This window comes from Eptatretus burgeri, chromosome 2 (assembly GCF_056783735.1).
Source record: "Eptatretus burgeri isolate ZD-2024b chromosome 2, Ebu_testis_v1, whole genome shotgun sequence".
In the NCBI taxonomy this organism is placed as follows: Eukaryota; Metazoa; Chordata; class Myxini; order Myxiniformes; family Myxinidae; genus Eptatretus; species Eptatretus burgeri.
This window is the reverse complement of record NC_140962.1, coordinates 5,446,687-5,466,686: the sequence shown is the minus strand read 5'-3', so window position 1 is coordinate 5,466,686 and position 20,000 is coordinate 5,446,687. Positions and strand designations below refer to the sequence as shown.

General features: G+C 42.6%; 2 protein-coding genes across 3 annotated transcripts in view; both read right to left on the bottom strand.

Moving 5' to 3' along the window:
- Positions 1-20,000, bottom strand: part of LOC147031305 (uncharacterized) — a 114,859-nt gene that overhangs the window by 636 nt on the left and 94,223 nt on the right. For both annotated transcript variants that reach the window (XM_085861471.1, XM_085861480.1), the window contains 3 exons: positions 2,529-2,639; positions 2,333-2,397; positions 1-2,168 (listed from right to left, as the gene is read on the bottom strand). The exon at positions 1-2,168 is cut by the window's left edge and continues 636 nt beyond it. The gene's annotated coding sequence lies outside the window, so the exon portion shown is untranslated. The remainder of the gene's footprint in view (positions 2,169-2,332; positions 2,398-2,528; positions 2,640-20,000) is intronic.
- The window catches only part of LOC147031306 (peripheral myelin protein 22-like), a 62,610-nt gene that overhangs the window by 36,071 nt on the left and 6,539 nt on the right, over positions 1-20,000 (bottom strand). The window lies entirely within an intron of this gene.

The window sequence follows — 20,000 nt, the reverse complement described above, 5'->3', positions numbered from 1 at the left end:
GATTGAAGAGGATGTGGAAGTTGGTTCCACAGGCAGGAGAAAAGAGGAACAAATTATTGTTGGTGAGCAGTGATCGTGGATTAGGTCGTTTCACAAGAAGGCGGTTGATGATGGACCATGTGAGTCCTGAAGAAACCTGGTGAGGGGTGGGGGGGGGGGGCAAGCACAGAAAGAGCAGAGGGAGCAAGACCAGAAAGGAGGTGGTAGAAGAGAGAGTGACCACCCACCTGTCTGTGATAGGTGAAGTTATAGACCCATTGACTCAGCTTCATCACAGAAGGTTCCAATAACCTCAAAAGCCTTGTTTTCCACAGTGTTAGGCTGAGCAAGATGTGAGGCAAGGACGGATGAAGGCCTTGCAGGTGGATTGGAGTTCAGGTGTGCCAAGGAAGGACTTTGTACAAAGGAGGATGCCCAGTCGGCGGCTGGCTTTGGAGGCCAATTTTGAAATCTGGTTTGCCCAAGAAAGATTATGGCTGACCGTGAGACCCAGTGGTTTGAAAGGCAGAACCTCCTCAAGAGGATTGTTAAGAAAGCAAATGGGAGGGTGTGCCCAGATGGTTCTTTCGGAGAGAGATTGTGAGAGTTTTAGATTTGTCAGCACATCTCGGTGCTTTATACAATCTCTAGTCGATAGATAGGAGCCTTCATTCCGTTTCACATGTGCTGTGCATGTCGCATGCGTGTTTTCCACATGGAAAACAAAACCACGTTGTGTTGGCTCTTCAAGTCAGCAGTGCATCATGGCAGTGTCTTTGTGGAAATAGTGTTGGATTTTGGTCTTGCACCTGGTCTTGTATTTAACTTTTGTCCTCTGTCTTGATAGGTGTACCACCTCACAAAATAAACAAACGCACATTTGGAGGAAAACGTCATTGCCATTCTCCTTATTTTGCATGCAGCACCAGGCTGTGGGTAGCATTATTTACTGATGATGCAACTGTACCACTAATGCAGTGCCCCCTGCAGGCCAGAGCAAGAATTTGTAAGTTGGCCCGGGTGCCGGAAATAGCTCTCCCAGCCCTCATCGATAAATAAGCAATTGAAGGAATGCCAAGGGGGGGGGGGATTTGGAGGGGTGGTTGACACTGATGATCTCAACCTCAGTATAATCAGTGATTTGCCCACAACATGCATGTTCTCCAATATCAACTAATTGATTTGGGTTTTTCATGGTTTTATTTTCTCCCAACCCGGTTTTAGAGCTTGTTCGTGGGAACAATCATTTGAATGGAATGGCAACATGAATGTCAATTTAATAGATGGAATTAGTCTAATATTGTTGCGGGCCGGGGATCGGTGGCGAGAACGACCACAAGGTGGGGAAAGCTACGTCGTCTCCACCAGACTCCCGGGAATTGTAGGCCGTCGTTCCGGATAATTCCATGACACGGCGGGTCGCTGAACCGACCGTGGTCGCCAATATTTCAACCGCGTAGCGGAGGGTCTTTTTGTCTGGAACCAATTTACCTAATTAACTACATGATTTCGACTACTGGGGAAACCACGCCCTCAGCACGTCTTGCTCGAACCGGGTCACTCTACCTACTGCGGTAGAGTTCCGACTACCAACTCCGGTTCGGATGCAGCTGAGCGGACACTGACAAAGCCGTGCCGGCTGGAATGAACAGATTATCGGGGATAAAACCCCACCTAAGCTCAGATCCGAACCATGCTGGACCAATGCAAGAAGGGACGGAAACAGACTGGGAACATTTCTAACAAGTTTTATTTACAGTAAAAGACCACACAAAGCAAGACTTAACGCGAATATGCAAGCAAGGAATATTTACAATGATCCAAAAATACTTATTCAGTTCTACTCAAAGACGGGCCCACACGCAGACACACACACACAAATGAAAATAAACCCAGAGTTCTTTATTGGACCCTCGTAACCGAAGAGAGAGAGGAGCCGGGGGTCAGAGTCCAGCTGGGTACCTGACCGTCGGAGGAAGGGGGTGCTCCACGATGCAGCACCTGACAAAGGTCGTTGGATTGGTCCCCAGTCGCACGTGTGGGACTCGTGGTTCGTGGCAGAGCTCAGGTGGTGAATAGTGGGGTCCACGGAGTGGGTCAGGGTCGCTCTTTCCTTTCCTTGTAGAGGGCCAGCAGAGACACGTTCGCCGCCTTCACGACCTTCTGCTCAACCCTCCGCTTCAAAAGAACTGCACGCTCAACAACAACCCCGTCCAAAACCTCCGAACAACCTTCGTAACAACCCCTTCATAACAACCCCTTCGTAACAACCCCCAAAAAAACACCTCTGCCTCAGAGAGTGCTCGGGAATTTATGGGCCTCCCTCAACGGGGCGGGGCTCGCTCGAACTGACCTCACTCCTCGCCCTGATTGGGCAGGCTCCCATGGACTCGCCATTCCTGGGCGGTGTTTCAGCCCCTGCGGGAAACCACACCCACTCTTTCACACAGGTTGGTACATGTCGAGCAACAGTATCAATGTTGCAAAGGTCGTCGTGAAAGAGTTACAACGTTTGTGGGAGCCGAGAAACCGGAACCGCGAGATCTTGCCTTGGCTCGTCAGCGTGCGAGAAGGCAGCTGGTTGGTGGTGGATCGTGATGGGCCGAGGGGTCATGCAGATGGGATGGTTGTTCGATGGCTTGTCAGATGTAATAACCTAACTAAAAGAAATCGCAATGCACACCTTTGATTCTCCCACTAGACAAAAAGAAGGGGATCTGACTACAACACATACTTAACAACATAACTGACTTTTGGGACATCTGTATGTTGAATGCAAATGGTTTCCAGATCCGTAACAATATATTATGTAGACTTGGGAACTTGATTGCCAACAGGTGTTAATTTTATATTGTTCTAATGCTCAAGGTTAAGCTTGTACAAAACTCACATTTGGAAGTTGGGGGGAGGGAGGACAATAGTACACATCAGCATACATTAATGGAAACAAAAAACAAATACAATATAGCAAGCACATGGTATTTGAACCTGGGTTCTGAGTATTATGAAGCATTAATTGAGGTGAGATCTTGAAAGAAGCCAACACAGATTATCAAGAAAATGCTAATCAGGTATCCTCAGTCCATTAATCAACGATCAATAAATAACCTTTGTTCCTTCTGAGACTATATGGCATACTTCCGTCTTCGTGAAAAGATTGATTTGCAGGGGCGATCAGAAGAGATTCCTCATCTTGAATTACATTTCCTGCGATGGCTGAAGAGTCCAATTTCTACATTGACAGGCCTTCCCACAAAGGTAACATCTGATCTCGAGATCGTAGATTTGGCTGGCACTGTGCTTCCTACACATGTGCTTCATGTGGAGTTGGTGGAACCATTTCGTGACATGGGTTCATGTTCCGTCCCAAGGTTTTGTCACCAATTTTCCCTGTCACTTGCCAGGATCTACCACTTGTTGGTATTGAGATCAAAATCTTTCATGTTCCATTTGCAGACGTCTTTGCAGTGAATGTTTGTCAATTGGCATTATTTCACCGCAAAGCGTATTTTTGGGGGGACGCGGCCCGCTTGCATCCTGTGCACATGACCAAACCAGCGCAGCAGTCTCTGCTCGAGTCGTGCAAGGATGCTTGGTATATTGGATATGATAGATGCAGACGAGATGTAATAAACCTGTGTGCATGAGATAAAGCAGTGGTTTTTGTGAAAGCAAACTGAGAAGAAGTGAACATCAGATGCAGAAGAGATGAGACCTAATCCTTTTGCGAGAGGCAGACTGCAGCCTCTGCTAGTTGACACGAGTAAATAGCCAGACCCTACAGTGCTGTGGTTGCTCACCACCTACAGCCAAATATAATTTCACAAGAACAAGAACATTACCAGACTGAGTGAAATAATGGCGAAAGAATCTGCTCCGAGTCTGGGAAATTGGCAGTTTTGAACTCGACCAGGCCGACTCATAACGAAGACTTTTAAAATGGCATGTGCTGCTTCCTTGCTTGATGTTCAGCATTTAAAAAGGATAAGAGCATGGACAAACAATCAAGGGTTGGCAACCATTTTGCAGGCTTGATGGGGCTAATGGCTTCCTCCCACATTGAAGTTCCTTGGAAGGAAACTCCATGAACATGGTCGGAGCATGCGGGCAGGAGGTGGGAGCTGTTAGCATAAGTATGAAGATTTTAACAAAGATTAATCATTCTTCGAGTGGTTTGGTAGTAGAGTAGATCAAGAAGGGCTTGTTGCATTACTCTCACTAATATGTCTGATTCCCATGGTTGCTCAGTGGAGATTTCACTTCTCACAATAACTGGATAGAGCCACTCGCAAAGAAATAGTGCAGTAGTTGGCTGGAGAGGGACAGGTAGTTTGTGCCTCATGTTTGTCACATATTTCAAGTCAAAATAAAACTCATCAGACAAAAAAAGTACACAAGAAACTGACTGAGACCAAACATATCGATGAAGTGTGGTCATCAAATTTTCTCAAAGGTACGCTCTCTGTATCTCTCTACCTGGTGTTGGCTTAATGGTTAGGGTGGCGGGCTTTGGATCCTTGGGTCCTGAGTTCAAATCCCGCTCAGCTGTTGAATTAATACCAGGTGGGGTTAACTCGGCCTGTCATCCTTCGGGGGTCGGCAAAATGATGGTATACTGTGTCGGAGTGGCGACCCATCCAGGATTGTGCCCAATAGCCAAGGAGACTGCTGAAGCAGCACCAACGCTCTGCACACAGTATGGTCTCAATCCAAATCTGTATCTATCTGAAGATTATTTGCCTCCTGAGTGATCTATTGATGAGGTAATGAAACATAGCTTCCATGTTCACCTGTCTTTCCACTGAAGACTGCCCGAGGGAATCTTTGATGTGGAGGCTACATTTTGCTTTGTGCCAAGGCCAAAAAGCTATTGTGAATACAGGTCTGTCTTAATATAAAGGCTTTCACAAAAGGCATCTCCATGCCCATTTCTGGATCAAATCGTTTTGTGAATATGACCCCAAGGTTGTCCCTGGACAAATGGCTTTGCCAACAGCTTGGCTTGACTCTCCTTTCTGAGGCATTCAAGGTTGTCTTCAAGCACACAGGCTGTCTTTTGTAGAGCACTCATCATAATGTTCCTCACAGTAGACATTCAAAAGATTTTTTTTTTTGAAAAATCATTCCATTATTTGCAACACGAGAGTTATAATTCAGGTAAGGCCGATATCCTCATACTTTCTATCTACAAGGACTGTAAGCAAACCCATGGATTTACTTCTATAATTAACAACTGCAAGATGTTCGTTCATTTGAACTCTTTGGGCCTCACCTTCTCTTATAGGCATTCTGCAAGGATGAAAGTTCTACCTTGGTTCTGCACAACAACTTGCAGTACATAAGCAGTGTTTGTTCATGTGCTCCCAACCCCAGCACAATGTCATATTATATTTACTCTCTAATTTTTGTACACAAAGTTGAGGCTCATGGAAGAGCTATGGCACAGAACAGAACAAACACAGTGGAAAGTGGGGAAACATACCAACAGTAGGCGTGATGCCAACTCAAAGGAGGCAACAACATTTTTTCGAGCCGGAATCCACGCTACTTTGCAGCTGGCCAGTCACCAGCTTAGATGATGAAATAAACCGTTTTACATTCTGCTGCTGCTGATGTAGTATAGACGTCTATAATGCATATACATGTCAGTTCAAAGCTAGATGTGGTGGCTAGTAAGCATGAGTTGTGGTATTTGTAGATAAGCATTGGTAAATGCATGTAAATGAACGATTAAAATTGACGGTTGCATAATTATAAGTTGTTGTAGCACGTATCGGTGAACTGTATTATAAAGTGCTTGATGTACTGAGCTGGTGTTGACTGTGGATGGCAGTATTATGCTGCCCTCTGAGGTTCGTGGAAATGCTGGAACATTCTGACACTAAACTTCCAGGAGAGAGAGAGGAGAATCCCATTTGCTGGAAGGCACAGGATCATTCTGTGGTACTATATAAACCTGCGAGAGGGAAGTGTGGAGAGATGGGTGACATGTGACGAGACGTGTGTATCGATCGTCTCCGTCTTCGATTTAACACTCTGATAAGTGAACAAGGTGTTCATGTCCAGAGTGGATAATAATGCATGGAGCAGATTATAATCAGGTTGATTAAAACTCATCAAAATTGTGTACCGGGAAATAATTCCTTTGAACTCTTCCATCATCCTGAACGGGTCAGCATACGAGAGAGAACAACGTGACGCGAGTCGAGTGTTGGACAGCCCCTACGGACGCTACAAGGACATCGAGTGAGAACGACGACCAAAATCGATCGTTTGACAGCCCTGGCAGACAAGGTGAACATGCGTGAGTTGAGCCGGCAGGACAGGGACAATGTGCGGAAACGACTCAACGTGGAAATCGGAGTTGGGCATTGTATGTCATGGTGAACTTCCTCGTTTGACTGTGTCTGTTTATTTGAAATAAAAGTTTCAAAAACGTTACGCTGTTGATGTGGTAACTGTAACTTCACTCAGAAGTCATAGACCCCAACTGACAAAGATCCATTTGATTGGTAACCGACCTGTACGACTGGTAATACTCACGAAACACAAACCTTGGGTTTGCATTCATTCGAGAATGAGCTGGGTTCGGCACCATAAGCATACCACAATAAAGGGAAGAAAACCCCAGGTGTATGCAAACAATATTTGAATATAGAAACTTGGTGATGGTCAGATAGGTCACCGATATCTGCAGGTAGTGGTGTCAGTACAACGGAAGTCATTTGATATCGAGTGATGTTAAAAATAGCACTTTAACCTCGGCCAATTTAGTTAGCTCGAAATAATATTGGGTGTATAAGCAACCTGCTGGTGTCGTCTGACGACTGATGGACCAATGCAACAGTTTGCAATTTTTTTTATTTTTTTTTAACCACCACATTTGAAGAACATCAATTTGCCACATGTGGCGAGCATGTTGGACAACCCTGTCCTCCAGGAATGCTCCTCATGCGACAACAGGAGAGAATCCTGCAAAAATGTTTCTTGGCAGGTCATTGCATACTAGATGGGATGATGTGAAACCTGACATCAGAAAAAGGGTCAATGTTAGACTTTTTAAACAGGCTCATGGTGGAGGTAAAGGCCACATGTGTGAATTTATGAGCAGGACTACAGTCAGGATCACAAATGGAAAATTGGTGCTTTAAATGCTAGACGGGGTCCCTTAAATTATGTTGTAGCAGTTGGACCCTGCAGTTGGAAACAGCATGTGGTCGAAATATGGGATACCAGGCTTAGCAGTGAAGTTCAACCAAATTCTAATCAGTAGACCCGACTGTAACATTGGAGTCAGATGTGTTGGGGTCAACCGAAATGACACCTGCACAAGTGGGACCATTGCCTGCTGAGACCAATGCTGTGCTGGCATCAACAGGCGCTGCATCGCAACCAACTGAGGCAGCTCTGGGGACTGTGGAGTAAGGATTCACTGTGGAGTGACACAGCCTTGCGTATGAACATACATCGGCGAATAAAGCAATTCCATGGCTGCCATCTTCCGTGCCTGTTGTGAGTACTTCGTGCTACTCAAGTCCTGATCACATATGCAATAGATGCCAGGCAAAAAAAAAGGCCAGCAAGATCATTGTAATCTCCTGCAATGAAGCTGAATCTCTGGGCCTATCACTTTCACATCACAAACAGGTCGGTGGTCGCACTGTCGTCTACTGTCTCCTAAGCTCTGCTCTTGTACCCTCTGCCTTTTCAGTGCTGTGTCCCCACTCAGGTTTCTGCAGTGTGCACGCAGTCTGCTAGTAACTCTCTTCTTCTAAAACTAGCAAAATCCAGAATCACTGTTCACTTCCAGCCATGGTTACCTCCACTAACAAAGGTGGACAGATGTTGTTTTCATGCCTGTTTGGCTGTCTGTTTGCCTGTGAGCAGGATATTTCAAAGTCATGAATGGATTTGGACGAACCTTGGTGGACAGGTTGGTGCGTGACAAGGACAAATTGGTTTGATTTTGGTGAAGATCCGAATCCGGATCCAGACACGAGAATTTAAAAAATCTATTTTAAGTGATTCTTCACAATTGAGAGATCGGGCCAAAATGATATATAGCATGACATTTCAAAACGTTGTGGATGTGTCCTGACAAAACTAGGTGGATGAGTTGGGTATGTGACAAGAACAAGCCGATTCGATTTTGGTGAAGGTCTGGTTGCAGATCCGGCCTATCAGTGAGATGCAAAACGCACGCAGTTCAGCCTGGCACAGGTATGCGCTCTACTAAGTGCTGTTCTAGTTTCTTCTTTTTTCTCCACATGGGGAAACAACTTCCTCAATCTCTTCAATCTCATTCTTCCCTCCAGGGCTTCAAGCCAGCTGTTCACCACGATCTTAGATCATCCACAACCATGGTCTTTTCTACACCGAATGATCTTTTCAACTCTATTAACCTTCTCTAAGCCCACCTTTTTCCAAGTTTCCAGTTCTTCCTGAGAGTTAACAGCTGTGTACATCTTGTTCACCCAGTGTCCTGCCCTAGCCACCATTGTTCCCCACATCCCCCATTTCTCAAAGTCTCCCTCTATTTTGTCACTCAACCATTCTGCTGGTGTGCCACCCCCACCCTTAATCTCTTTCCACTGTTATGCTGAGACCATTGCTGAGAGAGGAGCAGATGTATATCTAAAGTTGAGTGAACGAGTCAGGACAGCCTTGACAGGACAGACTTGATGTCACAAGCATCAATTGATTCAATGACTTTGCATGTAATTTGAGGCAAGCTCACTTGTTTCTAGTTGGTCGGATCTTTTTTTGCATCCTTCCTGTAGATGGTAGCAAAGATTGCTGACTTCCATGCAGAGGGGAGGCAGCAAAAGGAAAGAAAGGTTGAATGGAGTAGATAGAGCGGAAGCCAGAATGACAGAGCAGGACTTGAGAACACGTGGGAACTGATGGCATGCCATCTGGGCCCATTGCCAAAGCAGGGTAAAGCCCGAACAGTACTTTCTCTACCTTGGGTGATAAGGACACTGTCTATTATACATTGGGTATGTGTTGGGATAATATGGGAACAGAAGAGGATGGGTTGGGTACATGAGATTTGGAAGCAAAGACAGAGTTTAGACATCCTGCCATATCTCGGGCAGAGTCTGTAGTACAGCTGCTTGTGGTGATGGATGGGATGGAGGGGGAGCATACACCAAAGACAGACTTGACAACGCACCACCAAGACTTATTGGGGGGAAGGGGAATGGTTGGAGAGTTTGACCTTGAGATTTGTAAGATGATGTTTTCTGGGTTTATTCAGGATGGACACACTCTTGTTGCGAACCTCAGGCAATGAAAGAAAATTACTCTTCGTCAAGTTCGATTTCCAAGCTGAGAAAGTAAGCTGCTCATCTGCAACCGCCTTCCCACAGGATTCAGTGAACAAGAGTCGAGACTCGAGAGGATGGATTGGAAAAAAAAACAGAAGGGATGGGATAAACCGGTGTACAAGAGAAAATAGACTTTTGTGAAAGTATTCCCAGTCGGAATCAATCTCTGTTGCTGTGGAGATGGTAGCCCACCCTTTTTGTGAGAGGGCAGATTGAAGTCACTGCCAGTTGGCTTGTGCGAACAACCACATTCTACATCATTAAGGTTGCTCCCTTGCGATGGTGAGAAAAATCGAGATTAGACATTGACAAGAAAATGATCAGAAGAGCAAAAGGGCAATTTTTTTTTGGTTTACTAATCATTTCCTTGTCAACTCCTCTTTTCTTACAGATCATGTCATATTTGTAAACCCCAACTATGCACATTTCCCAATGTTTGATTGTCGGTCATGTCCCTTTTTCCTCTATTGTCTTTCTTAGTCTTCATTTTTAACTGGCAAACAAAAATATAATGAAAGACTCATTCGTATGAGCATCTTAGTTAAGAGGAAGTAGCGGGTTTGTGAAAGCAACGGAAATGCACAAGAAACAAGTGAATTACTCACAGCTCATCTCTATTTGCTTTACCTTCATCTATCCCATGAACAAAAGTATTTTTCACAATGTATATTATACATCAGAAAAGCTTAAGTGGCTCTGGTACTAGTTTAAAGAAGCAATTCTTATAAAATGTTATATTTTAAGTTTACGTAATAGTAAACAATAGTGAAATTAAGTGTTTCCAAAGGATAGCAAACTCAACAATGCAGGTCCTTCTGCAAACTGTGCAAGATGACAGTTAATGGGTTCTGCTCTGCAGGGATTCAACCGCAGGGACTCTGCAGGGAAAGACTGTACCACTTCAAATAACTTTTCAAAGTACATAAAATTCATAAAACAATGCATCTGGATAAAGCAAAAATAAAGGAGGAAATTACAAAGTTGGTGGCATGCTTACAATCGAGTTATGTAGTGTTGGTTTGAATTCTGTTCATGAAGGAATAGGCCATTGTGTGCCAGTACTTGGAGCAAATTTCCTGCTTAGGGTTCTCTGTATAATTTGCACTACACAGAGTTAGTGAAGTGTGGATGTGGCACAGGCATGGTGGGCCAAATGGTTATAACCTGTGCCATAATAATTAATTCTATACAACATTGAAGCTGATGAAAGAGCGAGATGATAGAGGATAAAAAGGTAACGAACCGACGTAATTACCTTGAATTGGATGAAATTGGATGGAATAAAAGGGAAGGGTTCAGATCATCATAACTACACTCAATTCTCAAAACTTTTATAAGTTTATGACAAGAAAAAGTCAATAGCTTGAATTATACTAACATCTCATCCAACACCCAACTGCATGATTGTGACGGCCTATAAATTAAGAAAAGAATGTGAATGACAAGAAGTTGTACGGAAAAAATGTTTTTCTTGTATACATAGTGGCATACAAGTATCATTATTGAGTCAAGCCGATTAAAAAGACATCATTGGATACACAAGGCCCTCAAAATCAAAGAGGCTCAACAGAACAAAATGAAGAAATAAAAAGAACAAATGCTCACAGATATATTAACCAATTGAAATCCTAGACATCTTGCAAGGGGAATCTTCAAAAGACTGAACAAGTAATTCAAACTCAAATGAAACAAACATTCCAATTGCACATGTTATATCTCAAGAAGATTACTCGATCCAATTGAATCCTGGAAAAGTCTCACAGTGTTCCTTTGAAGAATCATCAAGCAAATGCAACTATCTATTTTAATGGTCAGCCGCTATCAGAGATTCAGTATAATGAACTTCTCTGCTTCACAATCAGCCAAGACCTCTTCAAGGCTCATTATATAGCAAAGCTGGCCTCCAAAGCCAGAAGAGACTGGGCATTCTCTATTGTTCCAAGTCTTTCTGGGAAAAAATCAGAACTAATCACAGCTTACAAGGCCATTGTCCATTTCTCAACACTTCAGGAAATACTTGTTCTTCCAATAACTCTGATGGGACCGACACAATCCCTACCATGTTTGGCTCATGGACACCGCGAGAAGGGAGTAGCCCGCAGGGCCCATTCCAATAAGGGTGAAGCAAGAGCGGTGAGCAAAAAAGTGCTGCATGTAGACTATGTGCCGACAAATAAAGTTTTCAATAGTCAGGTGATGAATGGTCTTGATTGACTGTTGAAAACAAGTCATCAAAATGACATTGTCACTTTTAACTAATCAGGATATTTCTGCAGTTAAGTTTAATGTGTCAACTCAGGTGGCAGAATTTAGGTCAAAATTCAATTTAACTAGAAGGGCACTTTTCGACGTCATGAGGTCGCCAGATATGCCTCCGCCCACATTATGACATCATTCTACCAAGTACGATTAAAATCCCTGAACCCAGATTCAAAATAATTCTGGTTGCCAGACCATACGCCCGATCCGGTCGAAATTTAAAATATTTATTTCCCCTGACTACTCAATCATAACAGTGACGTTTCACGTCGATTTATGAAACAGTTCAAGATAAATAATTTTTTTAGTTTTTCGTTAAATCCAATATGGCTGCCATACCATGCAACCTATCAATTACTCATGAACATCCTGATATCCCCAACGCTTGGGGAATATTTGTGTGAAGTTTCCCCTTGATCTGTCCAGCCATTCTGGAGATGACAATTTTAAAGGTTTTTGGCTAAATCCAATATGGCTGCCAAACCATGTGACCTATGACATCATAGGCATGAACGTTTTGTTCCTCATGAATAGGTTGTCATACCTGTAAAGTTTCACCTCGATCTGTTCAGCCATTTCAGAGAAGATTTTTGAAGGTTTTTATGTTAACAATATATATATATATATATATATATATATATATATATATATATATATATATATATATATATATATATATATATATATATATATATATATATATATATATATATATATATATATACACTGTATATATATATATATATGGCCTCCAAACCACGTGACTGATGACGTCAATTTCCCATCCCCCCCCCCAATACAATTTAGCCGGAGATGACCTTCAAAAATGTTCATGATGATTGGATATAGAATTTGACGGATGCAATTATGACGTCATAATGAAGCCACCTATGACTATCATTAAAAAAGTAATAACAATAAAATAGAAACCACATTTGTACCATTTGGGAGTATTTGCCATGTGCCAAGTTTCAATTTTTTCCATGGACCGGTTTTGGAGATAGAAGTCCTTAGTTTTTCCTTTTTTCCAACATGGCTGCCACACCACGTGGCCTATGTTATAATTATCATTCAAGCATTCTACATGAGTAGTCTCACCAACGGTGAAAAATTAGTGTCAATCGGATAAGCGGTTGCAGAGAAAACAGAAAATTAGCATGTACATTGTACATACGTATGTACGTACGGACGGACAACCCGAAAACAATGCCACCGGGGACTTCCTCAACGGAGGCATAAAAACAGAAGGCCTCAATTTCCAATACACACGCCATATATATTGTAATGGACTCGGTCTCCCTAACGGGCAATACGAGATGAATTCGCCAATCGGGATTCCACACTTAAGAAGTGAAAATTGCACAGAATTTAATTAAGCTGAAAAATTTTGGCACAGGTCTCACAGATTCATGTTCAGTGAGAAAAGGTGAGTCAACTCTTGTTGTTGTGTCTAATGCAGCCTATGGCAGCTGGTTGCATCATTTTTTTCTGGAAGTGTGGCTATGCCGCTGAAGCAGTGCCCCGTTTCCAGTGAGCTGGTACTCATTTTGCCGACCCCAGAAGGATGACAGGCTGAGTTAACCCACCTGATGTTATTTGAACAGCATGACAGGGGCTCAATCTCAAAACCCTGAGATCTTAAGACAGCCACCTTAACCGTGAAGTCAACACCAGGCATCGGTGAGTGAAAGGAATACCATTTTCAAAGGAATTCATAAGAATATAAAAAGTGACAACAAATTGCTTGAGGTGAAGCACATCTTAAAAGGTGTCGTGTAAAATCGTGGGTGATTTGATTAAATAGAATTTCATTATTTGAGGTAGTCTCATCCACTCCGACCACACTGTTGTGTTTGCAACTCATGGCCAGACACACATTTAAACCGGAGGTCGTTTATTTCCACTCCATGGCGCGGTAGATGCGGAAGCAGGAGAAGTCAAGCAGAAGAATCACAGCTTGACCTATTACGTCACAGAGTACCCCCATGATTCGAATAATACAAGAGTTGGGTCGATACTCAATTCCACATCACACCTCCCTTTCACCAGATTACACACGACATCATCGGTTATTCAAATGTGAAGTACAACATGGTATTTTTCTTGACCCCCCCCCACCCCCATCTCGTTGGTTCCTCCACATAACTCTACCAGAAGCAGTTTTGATAAGGTGGCGGTGACCAGGTAGGTCACCGAGCTCGTCGACGTACTACGACATATGCCAGCGTGCTTCAGCGTGCTCTTAACGTATACAAAACTTACCCATAACGTATTCGACGTGTGCCAGCGTATTCGCCAAATTTTTCATACGTTGGCATACGCTGGCTAAAACGTCAAGGTGTGACAGCGGCTTAAGTTATCTATAAGTTATCGAAACGTTCTGTGTACGTTACTAATACGTTATGCATAAGTCCAACTCGTTATGAATACACTATTATACGCCCAAAACTGAAAAAACAATCAATAGTTCAGCGTACGCCAGCGTTTTAGATAAATTTTGATACGTTGGCATAAGCTGGCTAAATCGTCAAGGTGTGACAAGGGCTTCACACATACAATCTTCTTCATAATGACTTTTGTCATCTCGATGTTGTCCTTTAAACACAATATTTGATTTGATGTACCATACTCTTTGCAGAGTGTTGGTACTGCTGAAGCAGTTTCTTGGCAAGAGTTGTACTGGGTGGTTTGCCATTGCAATCCCAGCATTGTTTATCCGTGTACTATGATTTTCAATGCTGAACGTCAAGCAAGGAAGTAGCACATACCAAGTCTTTGGTACAACTTGGCCGGGGTTTGAACCACCGACCTCCCAGACTCAGAGCAGATGCTCTAACCCAAAATAGTGTGTGACAATATGGGCAACTTTGTGTTTGTGTCAGCTTTGCCTGATGTGAGGCTGGTTAGCAAACGCACTGCACATGGACCAAAAAGAGGGTTGTGAAGTGGCATTGGTGTTGGCTTAATGGTTAGGGTGGTGGGCTTGGGATCCGAAGATCCTGAGTTCAAATCCCACTCGGCTGTCGAATTAATACCAGGTGGGGTTGACTCTGTCCGTCATCGATCCGAGGTCGGCAAAATGAGTGCCAACATGCTGGTATCCTGTGTCGGAGAGGCGACCCATCCAGGATTGTGCCCAATAGCCAAGGAGACTGTTTAAACAGCACCAACGCTCTGCACAGAGTATGGTCCCAATCGATGGATGGATGGAAGTGTCATGCATCAGCAGCAAAAGGATTGCAGAGCCAATAACAGCTTGTTTCAAAGACCTGTATTTGTTTAATGATTATTCGGCAAACAAAAGAAGCAGGTGAACTCAACGGTCACACGGCCTCCCGGTCCGATGCTATTGCTACACCTTCTGGAACTGCCATCTCACACATCAGTATATTACACATGACAATGACATTAATACATTACATGAAGAGATGAGGAGTGGAGGGAACGGAAAAGACGAGCATCACATATGATATTGTGCATCATATATTAGAGAACAGATCAGCCATTATTAGCCTGTCGCCCTGTGAAGCAGGAGACGGGATTTTGCAATTGCTTCTGTGTGTCTGTCCGTCAGTCTGTCCAAGGCGTAACTTTTTTTAACCATTTGAGCTTTTGTCATCAAATTTGTCATGTCATCAAATAAAATTTTATTTTGAGAACATGGAGAAGACAATGAAAACTTGGGTCAAAATGTGAAAGGGAAAAGTTGTAGTGATTACAAGTATCCCTTATTAGCCGAGATGCCCCGTTTTTTTAAAAGTCGCTTCTGTGTTTGTTTATTTATTTATTTGCCAACCAGCTTCGATGTTTCTGTCCAGGCCATAACATTTTTTACCAATTGAGCTTTTGTCATCAACTCTCCAACAAACCTTTATGATGAAGATATGGAGAACACGAATGAACAAAGCGTGCACTTATTTTTAACTGTCGATTTCAACAAGTTTACTGCGAGTACAAAGCGGACATGGACATGCTTTGCATTTTGAGATGCTCTCTAGTTATGATTAGCTGTGCCACTGAAGGTGGACGGAGGTTATGTTTTTACCCGTTTATCTGTTTGGCTGTCTGTGAGCAGGATATCTCAATGTTTTAGATGGATTCGGACGAAACTTAGTGGACAGATTGGGTGTGTGACAAGGACAAGTTTATTCGATTTTGGTGAAGATCCAGATTCGAGAATTTTAAATTTGATTTTTTTTAAGTGATGCTTCACCATTGAGAAGAGGAGGGGGATATTGGGACCATACTCCGTGCAGAGCGTTGGTGCTGCCTAAGCAGTCTCCTTGGCTATAGTGTACAATCCTGGATGGGTCGCCACTCCGACACAGTACACCAGCATGCTGGCACTCATTTTGCCGACCTCGGAAGGACGACAGGTCGAGTTAACCCCACCTGGTATTAATTCAACAGCTGAGCGGGATTTGAACTCAGGACCCTAGGATCCAAATCCCACCACCCTAACCATTAAGCCAACACCAGGCATACCATTGACAGAGGGGGCCAAAAACGATGCACAACATGATATTTCAAAACATTGTGGACGGATGACAAAACTTGGTGGATAAGTTGGGTATGTGACAAGAACAAGCAGATTAGATTTTGGTGTGTGACAAGGACGAATGATCCGGATGCAGACCCGGCCCGTCAGTCCGATACAAAACGTAAACTGTTCAGCCCGGCAGAGGTATGTGCTCTACCAAGTGCGGTTCTAGTCTCTCTTGTGATAATCCTGTGGCATAAACCAAAGAGAAAGGTGAAATGACTGTTGTGAACTTCTTTCAGAATCGTATGTATTTTTTTTTTGTGGAAAGTGGGAGCCGCACCCCAAGCCCCAGGCAAGGGAATGGGACCGTTCTTGTCCTGGAAGCTGAAAAACTCTGCCATTTCGACTTGTGGAACGTGGATTGAACATTTATTACAGTTTATCTTTCTTGTCAGAATATAAAATCCTCCTCAACATAAAAACATTGTCGGATGGAAAATACTTTAGATGGTGTTTTCATGTTGATGATTGTTCAGTACAGCACTGTTTGTCAGAAATAGAGCAAATAACAATTTTGGGAACTATGCAAGCTAACGATGCACCCTGTGGCACAGTTTCCATGTCAACCGACCACGTAAAGCCACATTAAACAGTCCACAGGAGCAAATTAATATGCGAGTAGAAAGTAGACCGAAATGAAAAATGCTGGTTAAAATAACAACTAAATGACAACAAACCTCAAAACTTCCATAATATCGTGATCCGACACAGTTTTGTGATCAATTCAAATCCATCATTATGACTTTAAGGATTTGAAACATTAAAAACATCCATGAGCACGTCATTGCCAATAATAACTACAACTGCACTCGGTAGAGTGCGTACTATCGACAGGCTGAACAGTTTACGTTTTGTATCCCACTGATAGACCGGATCTGCATCTGTATCTGAACCAAAAATCAAATCGGTTTGTTCTCGTCATCTAACCAACTCATCCGACAAGTTTTATCATAATCCATCCACAACGTTCTGAAATATCATGTTATATATCTTTTTGGCCCCCTGTGTCAATGGTGAAGAGTATCACTGATTATTTTTAAATTCTACGATCTGGATCCGAATATGGATCCTCACCAAAATTCGAATAGATTCATTGTCACACACCCAACCTAGATTCAGCGATAGATACGATCCCTTTGTCCTCTGTTTTTCCTTAGTCTTCATTTTGGTTCCCTAATTCTACCACCATTAGAGCAAAAAGAAAAAGAGCAAGTCATGTAATCGCCAAATCCATGGGAAATTTACTCATGAAATAAAGATTTAAATCCGATCTCCTGCAATCCCGACATCATGCCTGCTCTCAATGTACCTCATCTAATACATGTAACAAGCTCATCCGCTTATCAATACTTTCTCCCAGACTTGTTAGACTAAACGGCGAACTCATTCAACAACAAACACTCTGAGATGAACTTCCACAATCGATTAAACATATCCTACTACAGTACTATATCCTCCTATTCATTTGCAAATGATCACTGGCTTCGACACCAATACAAACTTTTAATGCATACCCTAGGCATCAAAAAGCCACACATATCGAACAAACAGTTTCAAACAGAGCATCTAGCCAACATTTGTTAATTAAAATCGCATCAGATGTGGCAATAAATGTGAATTGTTGCTCCCAGCTTGCCGGCTCGATGACAGAAGACGCCATTTGCATTTTTGCTTCCCCCATCCCTACCCCATTTAGAATCCCGTGCGGGCACAGGAAATTGCTAGTTATATTAAAACATTGATATTTTACAAAGTACTTCTCTTATTATCACAATTAATACCTCACCATCAACAGTTGTTTTTGACAAAAGATGTAAAATACTAGCAATTCACCCTCCACTACATCTACTCAAAATGTACAATCATGTTGTTCAGGGAAAAGTCACGTGTCACATGACAGATACGCATAGAAACACCTCAAATTAATAAAAATAAAAATAAAGAAATCAGAGTAATCGATCATTGTTAAAGTTTTCATTTTAACAGGTTGGACCTGTTGTTGTTCTTCCCATCTGAAACCCTGGTTCATGATGCATTGGACCCAGTCAGGCAGAGCCACACCTTGCAGCATCGCACTTCTTTTTTGTCTGGTTTTTTTTTTTCTCTAAACAACAGAAAAGTGCAGGTACGAGCAAATGTCCCAGAAATTTTCTTGGAGGCTCTAATGCCATGCCTTTGTGGATCCATGATTGGCTGTGAAAAGCAGGGGATGTTTTACAAACATGCTGGGGCCCTCCTCAATGGCAACATATGGATGCCTCAAAAAATACGAAATCCAGTGGTGTTGCTTGTATTGTTTAATGGTACATTTTTTCATACCAGGATGTAAAGTCAGTGGCATTGTGGGTGGAGCATTCACTTCCCTTTGGGAAGGCGGCGGCTCGATTCCAAGCCTGACAGTCGTACCAAAGACTTGAAAATTGAACGTGCTGCTTCCTTGCTTGGCGCTCAGCATTTAGAGGATAGAGCCATTTAGAAAAAGACAAGATAAGCCGAGTGAGTTTGCTGTAATTAAGGGTGAGGGGGGGAGGGGTAATTTACTTATAAAATGCCTGCTGATTGCGGAGAGAAAAAAAAAACATGACACCACCAGCCGGCGTCTCCGAAAACCCCCAATGCATCGGGAATTTGCTTCCCGCGAGGTTAACAGCTGCATTTATCGCAGGCTTAAAGTAAAGTTCTTTGCTGTCTGGTATCTCTTCCTGCACAATTTGTGTGCGACAGCTCTTCAACGAGCCTTCGACCTTGTAGGGGATTTTTGTTTTGATAACGATCGGATTTCATCATTCTAAATGTTGAAATTAAGGTTCAAGTCTCCTTTTTGTAACCTCAATAAATCTTTTTAAAGTTTTTTTTATTTTTTTTTTTACATAATCCTTTAATAAATGTTGACTTTTCAAGTGAACAAAACGATGCGTTTCCCTACTTCTCCATAAAACCTTAAAAAAAACTGCTTCGAATCGAACAGGTTAAAGCAAACCACACCATCACATACATTGCAAGCAATTCCAAATACTCTATCTATGGAGACAGAGGCATGGCGAAGAACATTTCCTTTGAATAGTATAAAAAATAAAGAAATACATTTTGAAAAAAAAAAAAATTCTTTCATATCAGTTTAAAAACCGTATCAGCAGCACCTCCTTTGGAAACAAATAGAACAGTGAAAGTTAAGCCTGAAAGTACACTCGATCCTCAAAGACACATTCCACAAGTATCTTAATTGTGCACAACAAAACTGGTCCCAAATTACAATTTAATTGTCACCCACAAACAATCTTTAAAAACGGTGTTCATGAATCTACAAGATAAGCATGGACCATTCTATCCGCACAAAACAAGGAGAAAATTGCCCATAAATTAGGTCACACTACGTTAAATGTGCCAGCAACGCAAGTTCAGCAAATGGATGTCGAACAACGCGGACAATTCCACATTGACCAAAATAGCTACAAATAAAATAAACAAGTAAAACATCTGGGGTAAAATACAGGAGATTGGCAAAAATGGAAGAAGCACACAGGGAGGAACTATTCAATCAACTGAAGACATTTAAGGGGGAGGGAGAAATGAAGCTGAAACCACCGCAACACAAAAATCGAGATCACAATACAAATCCCTGCAACTACCAACCCAATGTGCTGTCTAGTAAGTTACCAGAGGCACCGAAAATTCACCAAATGTCCTCCCTAATGATTTGCTGGGGTTCCAGAAAGCGATTTTCCTGTCATTGAACGTGCATGCTTCAAAAACACAACTAAAAAGAAAATCGACAAGCAAACAAAGACAGCCAGGCAACAAGCAGGCGCACAGTTGCTGACACACCAGCACAATACCAACTTGATGTTAACTGCATGCCAAATGTACTCCTCGTAAACACACAGAATCCC